General features: G+C 39.8%; 1 protein-coding gene across 4 annotated transcripts in view; it reads left to right on the top strand.

The window, feature by feature from the left end:
* The window catches only part of fut8b (fucosyltransferase 8b (alpha (1,6) fucosyltransferase)), a 126,595-nt gene that overhangs the window by 17,101 nt on the left and 92,846 nt on the right, over positions 1–16,648 (top strand). Inside the window, exon 2 of one of the 4 annotated variants that reach the window (XM_054761966.1) lies at positions 15,275–15,347. The exons of 2 other annotated variants lie outside the window; for them this stretch is intronic. The gene's annotated coding sequence lies outside the window, so the exon portion shown is untranslated. Of the gene's footprint in view, positions 1–15,274; positions 15,356–16,648 lie in introns of all 4 variants that reach the window. One more of the 4 variants, XM_054761967.1, reaches the window with a different exon arrangement.

Below are 16,648 nucleotides of genomic sequence, written 5' to 3'. Positions count from 1 at the left end.
TTCATCAGATGATTTATCAAAACATTTCGCTTCAAGCAAAATTCATTTTCGGCATTCATTTGAAAACCCGGGCCATTTTTCCCCAAAGCAAATAATGTAAATCCAATTAATGTGTTCCAGACACACAAAAATATTAACAAAAAATACATTTTGGAGAGAATAATTATAATTTGACATGCTAAAAACAACAAAAATGACGACTGGATGGAAGTTGAGGCGGGGAACGAATTCAATAGCGTTTCTCACCTACTTTATCACATTTTTTTTGGCCTCATTGCGGCTTATGTAGAAGTCACACTCAAAAAAAGACAGTAAGTCACCAACATGTAGGGTTCTTTGTCTCGTTACTTGATTTCTCGGAGCAGTACAGTACAGCTACAGTGTACGAAAATCGAGGCAACATTTTAACAAATGTTTTTGACGAAAACCAAATCATATTAAAATTGGGGTGTACGAAAACAGTCCCTTTTTCTTACCAAATATCATGACATCATTACTATTAAAAAACATAAGGAAATAGCGGTGGCTGAGAATTACTAGCCGACAGAAGCCAGTAACTTCAACGACGGTGAAGGGCTGGTCGTCCAGCGCCATCGTCTCCATGATGAAATCACAGATCGCAAGCAACAAGGCCTGGGCGTCGTAGCGATGCTGGCGTTTCAGGTGACTGGGTAAGGTTTGATGTGTTTAAGTTCGAAGCTCAATGTTTTTTGTGTTTTTTTTTTGTTTTTTTTTTTTACCCACCTCATCGCGGAATGTTTGTAGTGCATTTGGCGAAACGTCTTCCTCTGAAACAGTGAGACGTGCCACACGATACAGTAGATGCCATGTTTGTTTACAAGTGAGCTCAGGGAAAGTTACGATGTGCTTGATTTGCTCACGCTAACCGACCTGCAGCATAGTACGGGTAATCTAGTACGGGTAATCTCGACTCACGGGAGCTGCTGTTGTTTTTATCGGTTATATTAGCTAACCAGATCTATCCGTATGACGTCCTATTTCCTCATATCGGCCTGATAATAATTCGTCTGATGATTATGGTGCATCCCTTGTTTGCATACTAAAACACGACTCATTGTCTTGAATTGCAGCTTGTCATGAAATTGCCTTGTGAAGCTTTGACCTTATTATATTTTCAACAGTTCCAAGAACAGACCTGTAAACTAGATGGCCTGTTTATCTTTTGACGACAGCGGTTGTTCCATTGGTCCTGACTTAAGCTTCGTGCTCCATTGACAAGCTGCAGACAGAAAGCAAAATCACTTTTATTTGCAGCAAAGCCTCTCAATTTGTCACCATGAGAACAGTGTCTCATTGCTGTGCCGCAACGCCTGTAGAAATACAGTTTATAATAAACCCTCAAAGCCCAGTTTTTAAAGAAATGAAAATGTTTAAATGCAAATTGACACACAGTCACGTTATATGCACACTGTGGTCCAGTTCTCCAACAACACATTATGATTAAAACAGTGTTTTTTGTTGACTAGGAAAATGTTTAGACTGAATATACATTTGCTAATTAAAATGAAATATTTTAATTATTTGTAGCCGTGACAGGTATTAGCACATGCTGTGGAATACTCATATCAGGAAGCGCAACTTCTCCTTATACAGAATTAGCTCGAGCGCACACATTCACACATGCACACACGCACATACTTGCTGATTACATACCAGCTGCGCATGCATGTTCCATATTAAATTGAAACCATGTGCAGTTCCACTCAATCAGATGATTGATCTTTCGTCCTGACTTTCTGAGCCATTATATACACCAAGTTATTAGTTGCCCCCAAAATTAACTGTTAATTAAAACAAAGACCCAGCTTTCTTCTAATTGAGTTCTAAACGCCATTCACTGGGCTGAATGTCGCTGTATAAAGATGAGGATAATAACACACAATTTATATTCCCTAGGATTGGCCATTGTATTGTAGTAATCCATGTAACGGTCAAGAATGACGGTTAAAGTCGCTTCTAATGAATGTCTCATGATGCAACATAACTGCATGTATACCCTAGGTTCCCAAAGTGGGGTACGCGTACCCCCAGGGGTACGCCAATAGTAATACGGGTACGTTAATAAAAATGACAAACAATTAGCGCCTAACACTCTGAATTACGAGTGTGCCTGAACGCCTCATGGTGCAATCAACTATGTTCAATGTTTGTAAAAGATATGGTGGATGATGACCAGTCCAGGGTGTACCCCGCCTGTTGCCCGAAGTCAGCCTGGATAGGCTCCAGCATGCTCCCTCAAGAGGAGAAGCGATATAGAAAATGGATGGATGGATGCATGTTGGATGATTCCTTATCTATTTATCAGTGCTAATGGGAAACTGTATCAAAATGTACCCATGCAAAATACACATTATGACCTAGAATGACTTCAAAATTAATTAACCAATGAACTATGTTCAATATTTGTATAAGATATGTTGGATGATTACTTATCTACTGTATTTATTAGTGCTCATGTGAAACGTTATCCAAAATATGACCATGCAAAATACGCAATTTTGACCAGAAATTACTATCAAATGAATACTATTTAATTGTGTTCAGTATTTCAAGCTAATTGACATCAAAATATCTGTGTTTTTTAAGTGTGCAGGAGTAGGGGGTACATGGCTTCAAGTCAAATGTCTGAAGGGTTACGCCGCTGTAAAAAGTTTGGGAACCACCGATGTATATATTATCATCTTTTCTCTTTACATTTATCCCGTAGTTTGTTGCTACGTTCTCATAAAGCCTTCTTAAGTCTCGCTCATCTTCTGCTGTTGACACTGTCGGTCTGTTTTTTTTACTTCCTGTGATTTTTGTTTTCCCGTCTAAGATGACGCCCGGTGGATTGTGTCAGTGTCGTGTGCAAGAATTGTCAGAATAACTTAGTAAAACTCTAACCTGCCTCCCGACCCTCTGTTGAACAACAGTGATCACATTCCATCGCTGTCTACCCTCCCATTTGGTGTGAGGCACAGTTGTGTAGTGCCATATCTCTGGCGATGCAGTGCTTACTTACTTACTTACTGTGGCTGACAGAGTGTGTGTCCAGAGTTGGCTACGCTTGGCTGCATCAGCGTAATGCTGCTGGCCAGCAGTGAAAGCACATATATGGAAGGCTGGGAGAGTTCTCATATAGCCAAGGGTTTTTTTTGTAGTTGTTTTTTCACATGAACGTGTTTGTTTGTGCATTGACCTTACAGTGCTGACCAAACTGCAAGAGGCAGCAGACCCAGACTGTGTTTCTGCAACCAGTTTGGAGACAAGCGGTGACAAAAAAAAAGAATATATCCCCTGTAAGAGATATTAGACCTTCTGGTTTACGATATACAGTATGATATATATTTAGATACTACTAGTACGACTAGTACCACTGCTAATAATGATTCAACTGGTAATGGTAGTACACTCATCCTTTGCGGTTTGAATTTTGCAGCTTCACTCTATCACTGTTTTTTAAAACATATTTTTTAAAACATTTTTAAACATATATCAAAAAAACCTTGCTGTGATGATAGCTCGTCATAAATACCGGAAAATGCGACATAGTCCAGTGTGACTGATGTATTTTTCCTCATCATGACGCATTTGTTACTGATGCTCCGTGTACTCCGGAGCCACTTATAGTCCAGAAAATACGGTATATATTCATATTTTATTTACAAAGCTTTTTTAATTGGCAAAAAATATAGGCAGATGAGTTATAGTAGGAAAATAGATGTGAAAACAGATAAAACCGGAAACGATGAAAGCACAACTAAAAGATGGAGTGCGCTTTGTTTTAATGGTATTTCCAAGTTCCTGTCTCATAATTTATTTTTTATGTTTTTACCAACACATCGATAGCACGCCCTCCTAAAAACAGTTTTACATGAATAAGCTTTTATGATGAATTATGCATTCCCTTAGCCTTAATTATGATAATTGTATCCCACCGGGAAGGGGATACATCGGATTACAACAGTACAGGTCATGATTTTATTTGATCACGTTCGTATCTTGTTTGCAACAGTAGTTGAACGTTCAACTTGCTGAAAATTGCATCTCTTTCTTCAGTTCAGATGAGGTTGACATTTTTCTCTTAAATTCAGGGTAATAGAAAGCACAGGTTAATTTTAATGCGTAGATAGAGCTGTTATGTGTACCTATAGGTGGGGTCCCATCGCCATGCAAGCCTTGTCAGGATTTATTGCTCTTAATCATATCTGTGCAAACTGAACCGGACCATATGATGGATAAAGTATTTTACTTATCCATTTATCTTTTTAGAGGCACATGAATTCATGTACACCCACATGCATAATCATGTGGCCTGAACGCTGGTTTACTTGGAGTGTCCGTCTGTTCTCACTGTTAAGGTCTTCTCTCCCACTGGCAGTCCAGATGGACCTGATCTGAGCATTGCACCTTTTGTCGGAGCAACACCATACTTTCCCTTCTGTCATTTTGTATTTGTGGGTCTCGGTGCATTGCAAAATACATTACTTGTTTTGCACCCAGCAGAGATCATGATCTAACAAGGAACATTGCCTTGTCAATGAATACCTCCTGCAAATGAGTAAAGAGACATGGTTCAAATATTTTGCATATTTTGCATATTTTGCATGAACGTTATCATTTATAAGCTTATGGACTTTTAACTTTACTTATTGGCTGTACTTTAGTTCAGTTCTCAAATGCGTGTATGCTTTTTGATCTATTATTTGGTGTTTGTTTGTCAGCATCATGCTAGCAAGGAGGAACTAGACAATCTAACAGTAGCATGAGCCAACGCTATAAATAATGCAGGCACCAAAAAAATGTGAACTAACTGGCTTAAGGACTTCAAGGCTCGTCCACCATGGATCTGCTTCAATTCAGTTCTCTTTTTTTGTCTTCCTGGCATAAAAATGGCATGTCTGTCATCAGTTTGTATTTCATTTGAGCTGTATTTGGCAGTAATGTGCACAAAGGGACAAAACATTGTGATGCCAGGTGCACTGTAATAATCTATGATCATACAGGTTAGCTGAGGATTGTGTTGTGATTTATGAACAGTGAAGTGTTTCCCACAGGGCTGCAATCTATGTGTGGCAGTGGTTTGCAGTGGGCGTGACATCTTCGTATAATTTGCATAATCGGCCGTGACGCATGTGCATGTCATTTTTATGGACACTGCGACAGACAAAAAGTGAGCAAAAGCATGAAAAGCAAAACAAATATGTTCAGAAATACAAATGAGCTTTTGTGTGTCACAAACAAGACACAGCCGCCCACAGTAGGACCCTGAGAAGAGCGATACATGCTAGTTTCAGTGATGTAGAATGAGATCGGGAGTTTGGTGAATTTCCTTTCTGGTAACTTCATTGTCAAATTAAGTTAATTGCTTGTTGTGTAAATTTAGTCTATTCAGCCTCTCGGGTACATTCTTTATGTTATGTCATGTAGCTGAATAACTTAATGCGTTACGTTGCCATATCGGACACCCATTCACCTATTCAGGCGTGTACTCCAATGCAGCTTATGTTTTTTTTTTCCCTCTTCATGATGCATTTTTTGACTGATGCGACTTATACTCTGCAGCGACTTATAGTCCGGAAAATATGGTAAAAAAAATAAAAATTAAATAAATCATGTCACCTGACATGGAACCCCCATTGTAAATAATTTAATGATTCAGTCAAAGTTATCTTTCTTGTTCTGTGTGGCCGTGTGCCGCAGTAACGATAAAACAAGTCCAATTCACTTGGGGCCTTCTGCTGGTGGACGCGCACGCACACGTCTTGTTTTCTTCTTCTTCTTCACAACACCTTTTGCTGTGAGTGTTGAGGGGAGTATGGGAGCGTCTTGTTTATCCTCAGCCGAGCCACTTCAGGTCACGTGACCATCCCTTTTGACTTCCTGCTCATTTTTCATCTGTAATTCAGTCATTTTTGCAACTCAGTTCTCATCATCTTGCCTGTGGGCCATTATTGCTCCAGGCTTCAGCTCCATTTGCATCCACTCTCTGGGCTAGGTACCCCTTTTCATTAACACTTCATTCAGTCCATGCCTTCTCCGGTAATACACCTCCCAACTATCCTCTGGTGTATTCTTCTGTATTGTACACACAGTATAAACTCCCTATAATGATACTACACTTACCACTTCTTTGTACTTCCTTCATAATTCTCTCTGCATATCTTTCCAACCCTCTTTCTTCCCCCATGTCTCTTCCTGCCTGTCGCCATCCTTCCTGCAGGATTTAATCATCCCTGTTCAGGGCTCCAGACGGCGACTAAATGGTCGCATTCTGCAACTAAAATATGATACATTGGGAGTGAATTTTTCATCTGGTCGTGCATGTGCAACCAGATAAAAGTGCGTTGAGTTGACCAGGGACGTCCCTTATTACCGTGAGTAGTAATGTGGAGTCCGTTGACGACAGCTCGTCTCAGTCGAAGCCAGTTGATGCCACCGTGTGCGATCGCTCACGTTTAACTTACACTACCGGTCAAAGGTTTGAGAACACTTCCATTTTTGCAGTTATGTATTGAAATTCAAGTCGTTCAAGCTCAGTGAATAGCTTGAAGAGGTACAAAGGTAAGTGGTGAAATGCCAGAGGTTAAAAAAAAAAAAGGTAAGGTTACCCAAAACTGAAAAATAATGTGTATTTCAGGATTATCCAAAAAGGCCTGTTTCAGTGACCACAAAATGGGTCAGCAATTGAAAGGTGTTCTGCAGAAATGGAGGTTGATCAAGCCTTTGCAGTTGATGCAACTGATTCCTACAGGTGTTCCATGTTCTGGAGTACTTACTACCTCCTCTGTCTGCATAAAAACAGTGTTCGGAACACGGAGGGTGGTACTTCACCCTCATGAACGTCAGTTGAACAGTATTGTGCTGGAGAAAGTAATTTGTTGCTGCAAAAATGGCAAGAAAAAAGGGAATTAACGATGGAAGAGAGAAAGACCATCTTAACACAAAAAAATGTAGGTTTTTCCTCCAGAGTAATTGGAGTGTTCTAAAACTTTTGACCGGGAGTGTGCATGTAATGAAATGAGAGGAAATGTGAATATTTACTTTGCAATTTTAAGTTAGGGCAGGGTTTCCACTAGGATTTTTTTGAAGCTGTGGTGGGGGGCTGGATGGGAGGGCGGACTGCTGCCACTGTGTCACGCCGCTGCCGTGTCTGCATTTTTTTTGTAATGACAAATAGCAATTTCTATGACGTATTTAGTCATTAACTTGTTTACCTTTTTTCAACAACTAGCAGAACATGAACTGAGAACATTGCAAAATTGTTAATTTAATGGCAAAGTTGCTGAGAGCGCTGCCAACATTGAAATGATACTTTATTTACAAAGCAAATCTCCCCTCAGTGTGCTCATTTGTCATTAAATACAGGTGTCATGTTTGAATAGAACACTTATAAAAACACTAAGAGGTGAAGCAAATATGCTTTGGTGAACTACTCAACATCAGCTGGTGAGTAACCTGCTGGAGAGCCGTGTGATAGCGTACACACTTTGTGTTTCCGTTGCACAACTTTGACACACAACTAGTGTTTTGAAGACAAGCCATACGTTTTATAATGATAACAAGAGAGCAAGATTGTTAAGTGACACTTTAAAAAAGTTGTGATGATGATAGATGTATCCCATGCACGTAGTGGCCACTTGTAGCTCCGAGCTCGCTACACGCCGCCAGCCGGACATATTATGTGTAAACAAAAATGCCAGAAAGTGGAATGAGATTGAAACGTGAGTGATCACACACACGGGCGTAGATAGGCTTAGCATTTGACAAGCTGTCGTCAGTTGACTACGCCTTTTTACGGGCTATTGTTCATTCTCCTGATAATAAAAAAAAAAAAAAACAAAGTGATTCCGGTGCATGCTTATCAAAATAAGTACGCAGTGAAACATTGTTATATTAAAAGTAATTGTGGTCAATATGTGCCTAAATAATAAGCTACACTGCATGTATCTACTGTATATGGCATATACTGTATATCCATTCATACAATATATTTCTTTTAATTGTTTTCAAGTTTAAAAACACCCCTAATTTTTAAGGAGTGGCAGCTTTTATTTTGTAGTGGCGCACCGCCACGATCAGTTACATGTGGTGGAAACCCTGTAGGGCCAGTGTGCTCCTAGTAAAAAAAAAAAAAAAAATAGTCTGGAGCCCTGCTGTTTCTGCTTGCCTTGTCACATTTTGCCCGCGTGCACATCTGTCCAGGCCCCGTCACACAAGCGCACCGCTCGCCAGGCTGACATCTCGCCGCAACGCTGAGGGCTTCTGATGCCCGTGACACATGCACTGACCTGTCCCTTCACTCCTCCATGCTTTGACATCATCAAAGTGGGGCGCACTCCCGCCTCGGGGGGGGGCTATTAGTGGTGTGATAGGAGCAGGGCTGCAACTAATTATTATGTTCTTCGTCGATGAATCTGAAGCTTGTTGTTTTGATTCATCGAGTAATCGGTTAGACCCGAGACAGACCAAATCAACGTGAACCAAACACAAACCGCTAGCGCTTTGCTCTGCAGTAAATCAGAAACGAGGCAAAAATGTCAATAACTGTTTTCCAAAGTAAAAACTGATGTGTTTGAATTTCTTGTTTTGCCCAAAACACAAAGATAACATGCAAAGATAATATGTCTACGGTCTTGGATGTCTAAGGAAATTAAAAAATATTCACATTTCAGAGGCGGAATCAGAGGATATTTCCATTTTTAAATCAAACGATTAATTGAATACCAAAATAGCTGTTGATTAATTGGATCATTGATTAATCATTGATTCGTTGTTGCTGCTCCAGATAGGAGCCACATCTGATATGTACAGTTCTACCTCTGTTTTTGTTTAAGAAAATACATTCCATATAGAATACTTATAGTTTTACATGCAGAAAAGAATGTGAAATGATTATAAATGACAAATTAAATGGACTGTGATTGGCTGGTGACCAGTTCAGGGTGTACCCCGCCTCTCGCTGGATGTGAGCTGGGATAGGCTCTAGCATACCACCCACACACACACACACACACACACTCACTCATTCGTTAAATGGATAAATGAGCATTTAACATTTCATTATTTTTTGGATTAAATATTGTTTGTCACCTTCTTTATCAAATTGCTGGCACTCGCAACTTTCTTTGGCCCCATGGCAGGTTATTGAGCAGTCATAAAATGCACGGGCAGTGAGTCGCCGACACGCGATATGATAGAGTGCGTGTAGGCATGGGCCGGTATGAGATTATGATGGGATCACGGTTTGACGGTTTCACGCGTTATATTTATGATATGGCTGTTTTTGGGAAGAGAGACTGCATCAGTGCTATTTTCTTTAAGAGCACATACACAAGGGGAGCCCCTGACTCCCTGTGCTTCCCTTTGCCCACACACGATGGGAATATTACCCCCTCCACCCTAGTCGAACCTTGATGTATATAATAATGAAAACCCAAGGTTGATGAAAAAAAGAGGCAAGGCCTCCTTTTGCTTGTGGAAAATATTGGACGTAGCATAGGTCAACATGTTCTGGGTTCCTTAACAACCACATGCAAATCAAGCCACAGGCTCATTAGATGAGGACAAGAATATGCTTTAGTCACACAAAAGAGGAATCTGTCACATTATGCAGTGGAAGGTGGCGTATAGGTCGGAATAATGGACTTTTGCTGGGTGAGGTGATTCTGCCTTGTCATTAACACTCTAATGGAAGACTTGTACACGTTTTCAATATATTTGGGAGGATTTTAGCTGATATTTATTTTTAGATCTATTTTAGATCTCTGAAAATGTGGAAATCAATCTGTCAGCATCATAACAGTTAAGAATTTCACATTCTCAACTGTCAAACTGTCTAAAAATAGTTATTTACTATTATTAGTAAAACAGAATAACCATGTCTATGACTCTCATGATGAATGATGTCGTGTTTTTAAAATGACTCCAAAGTGGGGAAAAAAGCTGAAAACTTAATTTGGTAGGGCTGGGCAATATGGACTAAAACTTATATCCCGATATCTTTAGCTTGAATATCGACATACGATGTATATCCCAGTATTTTTTAAGCAAAGTGAGTTTAGACAAAATCAAACCCAAATATGGATGTCAAGTTGTTTTATTCAAATAAATACTTAGCATGACATGTTATTTTACCCAATTTTAAAGCTTCATGCAGGATGCACATGAAAAAAAAAATCTCATCTAAAAAATTGAAAATAAAGTAGGCCCTTCTCTTTTGGAATTAAATATAGAAAAAGTCAAATAGAATCTTTTTTGTTACAAACTATTGATCAAATCCTCAGCTAATAACAAAATATGAAGGAGTGCCTGATTTGAAAGGAAATTTGAAAATGTCAGCAACTCAAAAATCGATATCAACGCTATGGTTGGTTTTGATATCCGTCCATCCATATTATTAAAGTAATTATTGGCATTTTAAAAATATAGATATATAGCCCAGCCCTACAATTTAGTAATAATACAGCATGGAAGACACTTTTAATATGTGACATAACACATGGACGAATCCCAGTGTGTAGAAACGTATCAAACAGCTGTATTTTAACAACAAAACTTCATTTTTGCATTCATAAATTCATTAAAATAGACCGGGACTTTTATTTTACTGAGGCGCTGCGGCCCGATCCATTATGTAGCGGAAACGGTGCAGTCTGCCAGTGCATTTTCTGTTTTATGTCTCAGGGAGTGTTTTATATCATAATATTATATTTATTTTAGTATTTACTGTGTATCCTAATTATTGTTAAAACCTCTCATCGTTATCCAGTTCCTTTTTGGTCTTTTGACGTGAACGCTAGCAGGGTGTTTTTGAGTTGCAATACCTTAGGGAGACAAGCTGGCTAGACCGGTGAGAGGCTGAGATTAGATCCTCCCCTGATGTCAATGATCTCCAGCCGACAGAGCATGCGGCTGGAAGGGGAATGTGAAGGAGAGCCTATTAGGATCCAGCCACACTGATCCCTCCATCCAGATTGATGGGTGAGAGGACTCAGACCGTGGCAGGCAGGCGGTGTTCATTAATGCTGAGGCCACGGCTATAGAGTCCAATCAAGGGACTCGGCACACAAGCACTCTCCAATGCTAAAGATATCCACGCACACAGAGCTAGTCAAGCAAAGAAACAGGCGGGCCAAGCGTGGGCACTGATGGCTTCACTGCCTCAATTGATGGCTGCTTAGAGGAGAGTGAAATGGTAGCGCATGAAAGAGATGGAGCGGTGGGCCCGGCTGCATCAGTGACTCTCTGATCGTCTGAGCTCAGCTCCACTTGTGTTCCATCACATTAACCCACATGCTGCCCCATAGGTTTCCATTGAAAGTTTGAACCCTACAAATGACATTGCCCGCAACTCTCTTAAAAGCTGGCAGCTGCTGGATGCTGTAAAAAGCAGTACTGCATCAGGCTGAGTCAGTAGTAGTATACTGACCCAAATACAACATACGATGCAATACCAACCGATCTGAATAAAAGATGATCTCTTTTTCGAGAACTGTTTATAATATATATATTTTTTATGACAAAATCAAAGCCAGAAAAGGACACAATCATTTTTAAAATCAGGTTTTCAATATCAGTGAAGTAACAACTGGTAGATCGCAAGACAGTTGATTGAGTCTGCATTATTGTTTGTATTGCAGTGGATCCCCACAATTCACCTTTTGCAACCCCGCAAATTTACAGATTTTTGGTCAAAATTTTTTAAATGTTATTTATTTCTCTACAAGCTGCAGGCTGCCTGTACGAGCCACTGGTGATGGGATTTTTTGATCGGCATTGAAAGGCTTTGATCAGCGTATGCTGATCACATACTTTCCCATGGGATTTGGCCTATACTGATTGATAGCCGATGGACCGCAGCATCTATATAAAATGTATAGATACATCTAGACCCCAAATATAAGACCCATCCATCCATCTTCTATACCGCTTATTCTCACTCGGGTCGCGGGTATGCTGGAGCCTATCCCAGCTGACTTGGGCGAGATAAACCCTGGACAGGTCGCCAGCCAATCGCAGCCAAATATAAGACGATTCACCTTTTTCAGTCACTTTTATTGGGAACAATTATCGCCTTAATCCAGTAATAATGGTTAAGACAATGATAAGTCAAATCTAACAATCATAAGAACACTGATGGGAACAAACACCCCTTAAATGGAAGTCTGTGCATTGGGTTTATGTCTATTTGTATACTTATTCAAATATTGACTTACTCTCCAGAAACTTGGATGTTATCAGCAGTGTGTGCATTGATTATAACACCTGTTAGGTGGCGGCATTGAACTCTGTATAAACAAGCCACAGGCCTTGCAGGTATCGCGCAGAGGAGGGGGGGGGGAAGCGTATTGAAGGCAGGTTGCCACTGACCTGTCCTTGGCCCAGTTTGTCAACACTGCTGGGTTCTTTGTAAGCCGACTGCTACTAAATGATGGGCATGCGGTAATTCATGTAAACGACAGCTGGTTTAACAGTAGTTTGTGATCCTTCGCTTAAGATAGACTATGTGAATTTTCCTGAATGCTTCTATCATATGCTTTATTTGGTTTGAGTTGCTTTCACTCTGATGATGTCTGGAGATGTTCTCACATAAATACTATATTAATGATGCCCTCTCTGTGGCCCTGCGTACTACAATTACACCATGTTTACCAGTGTTGGTCTTTAAAAGAATGAAACCAGAAGACGGCAGATACAGTCTGTCCTCCATTATCTCTACCTTCAGATATTTCAATGATGCAAACTCGTGTGAAATAGAAATCATGAGTATCAGTTGGAAGGTTTTTAGAATTGAGGTTTGATATAACTGTGTGAAAAATACCTTGAATCTTGTCTCTGTTAAAATAGAGAACTGTGCCGATTTGGTAGATCTTCATACAAAAAGCTCCACGGAGGAAATAGTAAAAAAATGGTGAAATTTGTAGGAAGGAACAAAGCCAACACTGCGTGGGCTCTCTCAAATGCAAGTGAGCCTGCCTTTCATTTGGTACACACGTTTTTCACTTTTTTGTGCCTGTTAAGAATTGTAAACTCTTGCTTAAAAATCCCTACAAACCCTTCTGCTAGGTTGATATGGACGTTGTCCTCCGATTCCGGATCAACATTTGCAACAACATAAAAGTGACTATGGCAATTATTAGATTCGATTCAGCTCCAGAAGCCTCCCTTCCCTCTCTTCAATTGCCAATGTTCACTCGCGACACAATCCAAGTTTCAGCCCTAAGTATTACGGGTGCAAAGATACACAAAATTCGATACGCTTGTGTTACGGTTTGATATTTTTTCGATACAAAAAATGGTATGAATGTGGGAGGCGGAGCTCAGTGGCTCTGTGCTTGGCAGTGCAACCTAAGCCAGAGTAGTTGATCGAGTCTCACAGCACACAACTATGATGCGTTCAAGGGCAGCCGAACAAAGTGTGAAATATTTATGCTCGACGAAAAAAATGATCAGTGAAGCACAACGACGTAAACATGTACAAGATGTGGGCATTTCTAACAGGGGTTAGAATGTATACTGTACATTTTACCTGTATTATTGGGTATTCATGAATTATTCGTAACTTTTAGTTATGTTTTTTAAAAATCAGAGAAAAAATGGTAATTGACCAAAAATCTGTGAAATTGCTGGGCCTGGAATGCTGAATCGCGACTGCGCAGGGATCCACTGAACATCCTAATTCCTTAATCCAACATTTTTAGCACAGTCCACTTACGAACCTGTTATAGCGCTTTGTACAATTTCCTCCTAAATTCTCATGAGACCAAGTTGTAAATTGTGCCGGAATGGTCCTTGTAGACAAGGCTGATGGCGCACGTTAAGCATTTATCTGTTTTAAAAATAGCGCCTGTGCCAGTCAAACTGCTGCCATCCCTCCTATTAAGTATAAAAAAGAGATTTTCTGTCATCTAACCGGAAAAGCTGCCATCATCGCCCTCTTTCAAGTCTTGATCGTTTGCGCTACCATGCAAACACTTTGCTTTTTAGTTTGATTTTTTGGGTTTTTTTTTTTGTTTTACGTTTTCTTTCCCTTCAGTGTCTGTGTGTGATCACATCACGCACTGACACCTTTCACCAGTTTCATTACATGATGCATGTGTGTTTGAAGCTCCAAGTGGCTTTTGGACACGATGTGCCACAGGCAGAAAGGTTCTCCCCTCCCAATGCGGGGGAATGGAATCCGAGCAGGCTCTGCTCCATCCATCAGGAGTGTGGTAATAAATTCCAGGAGGCTGAGCATGCTAACAAGTTCATTATTCCAGCTTGGTTTAGGAGTAATTACCATTTTGCATCCAAAGCTATTCCAGACTGGGTCGCTGTTGTCAAATTAAGCCAAGTGTGAACGCAGATAAATATTTGCATTTGCGTGCATGCGCAAGGTGGGCCTTGGTGACAGATATTGGTGCGGCCATGTTTTTTTTTGGTGCTCAGTGATCAAAGAGCGACTGCATAAAATTTCATCAGCTCATTAGGCAGCAATATTTCATATCATGGGGGTCATTTCAGATAAAAGTGAGCAAAAAAAGCATCAATAATTAAGGGGGAGAAAAAGCCCCCCTGTTCGCCTGTAGTCGTGTAATTTCCACAAAAAGCAAATTCTCACATGCGCATTTTTCGACAGTCCAGTCAGTTCATTGATGTGCGAACTGGCATTTAGAAATTCAGATTGATTCCTTGAAAATGTCAGCGATTTGACTCCTTTTTCTGTCCCAATTTATATCTTTGACAGCAAGTTAAATGCTAAAATATCTGACGTCACATCAAGTCATTTACCCTCGCAATATAGCATTTAGTCATAATTCCTAGAGCACACCTACCGTTATGGATTATTAATGCACAAAAAAAAAAACCTTCGACCGCATTAAGTCGAAATACACATATTGTTCCTAATCGTCAGAAATTATGCATGCGTGCTATAGTTTTGCTTCTGCAGTGCATGAAGGCACATTAGTGTTATAACCATGATAAATAAGACCCCTGCAGCCTTTAACACACAGCCAATATATAGCAGAGAAGACACATGCTGTGAAGACAAGTTAAAAAAAAATCCATCAAAGCTTACTGCTTTTCTTCAAAGCTTTCAGTTTCTAATCAGCGTGAAAATGGATTTTCAAATAAATGAGCAGTATTGCCAAATGTGCTATGAGACACATTCTGCAGCCCCCAGATTAATTTGTACTGGGAATGAAACATTACCACAATATTGTCTGTGTATTGTGAGTGTTCACCTCATGGTATTTATCACGGTGGGCCTTTGTTGTCTTCCAAACAGACGTTCTGGAAGTCTGCGGTTGTGCACGGACTGCCGGTCATCCTTTGAGAGGGAGTACGGGCTGGCTACATAGGTAGGAAGGTAATTGGAAAAAATATGCAGAAAATAAGACGAGTTAAGTACAAAACCTGTAGACGGGATTTTCAACACATTAATTTTACAGCAATTGCTTTTTTTTTTCCCAAGTGGGTATAGTTTCAAGACACAGGGCAGCCACTAAAATGGAACACTCTCCATTCCAGGACGTTGGCCAACTTCCAAATGATTTTACCTGTAGGTTTGTAAAAAAAAAAAAAAAGTCTTTAAAAAGTAACAATTTCACATTCTTAACAGTCATACAACTGTCAAAGTAAGAAAATTGTTTTGTGCTTCGACTTTCGCGGCTTCACTCTATTACGTTTTTTCAAAATATATTTATTTAAAAAAAAGCATCGCTGTTTTGTGGTTGAATGCAACCTATACTAGTCCAGACATATGCATATTTAAGCAAATTAGACACATTTCTCGCCTAAATCAAGCTTTCCCACACATAGGAATTGCTAAATGAACTAAAATGCACATCTAAGGCATTCAGAAGACACATCCACATGTATCTAATGCAGCAAAATGGATGTATGTGTGTCAGTGTCGCCAGGTTTGGCGAGAGACACAAGTGACTAGCTCAAAAAAACAAGTCCAAACAGACGAGAGGATACACGATATTGGGTTCATGTGAACGCAAGGTTTTTTTTAACACTACTTTTCAGAAAACTTCAACGGCAAAATATAGAGCTGGACAAACCTACTTTTTATTTAACTGAGTCACAAAACAATGCAGGTACATCTTGGAATGTTTTATAATTTGGCATGCATGACCTAAGCATGCATGACCTAAGCATGCATGACCTAAGCATACATGACCTAAGCATGCATGACCTAAGCATGCATGACCTAAGCATACATGACCTAAGCATACATGACCTAAGCATGCATGACCTAAGCATGCATGACCTAAGCATGCATGACCTAAGCATGCATGACCTAAGCATACATGACCTAAGCATGCATGACCTAAGCATGGTGCTTTTAACGGTTGCACTTCTTTCCACAAATTGAAATAAAAACTACAAATGCTAAAAGTTAAAATGATGACGGCAGTTGTATTTGCCACGAATAATCATTTATGTTCTTGTGTAGTTATGTAAAGACACGTAAAATAGATTGCTGTTTTTATTTATTTATTTTACAAGGATATATTGTTTGTTTATTGTTTATGCGAACAACTCCAGTTCCTGTGATGCTTAGAGTGTGGAACCAGGAAGTAACGAATTTCCGAAATAGACAGTATTACACTGTTTGATAGAGGTCATATTCAGCGATCATGTTTTAATCTGA

The sequence above is a fragment of the Dunckerocampus dactyliophorus genome, chromosome 19 (assembly GCF_027744805.1).
Source record: "Dunckerocampus dactyliophorus isolate RoL2022-P2 chromosome 19, RoL_Ddac_1.1, whole genome shotgun sequence".
Taxonomy (NCBI): Eukaryota; Metazoa; Chordata; class Actinopteri; order Syngnathiformes; family Syngnathidae; genus Dunckerocampus; species Dunckerocampus dactyliophorus.
Note: the sequence above shows the minus strand (reverse complement) of the source record. Positions and strands in the feature narration are given on the sequence as shown.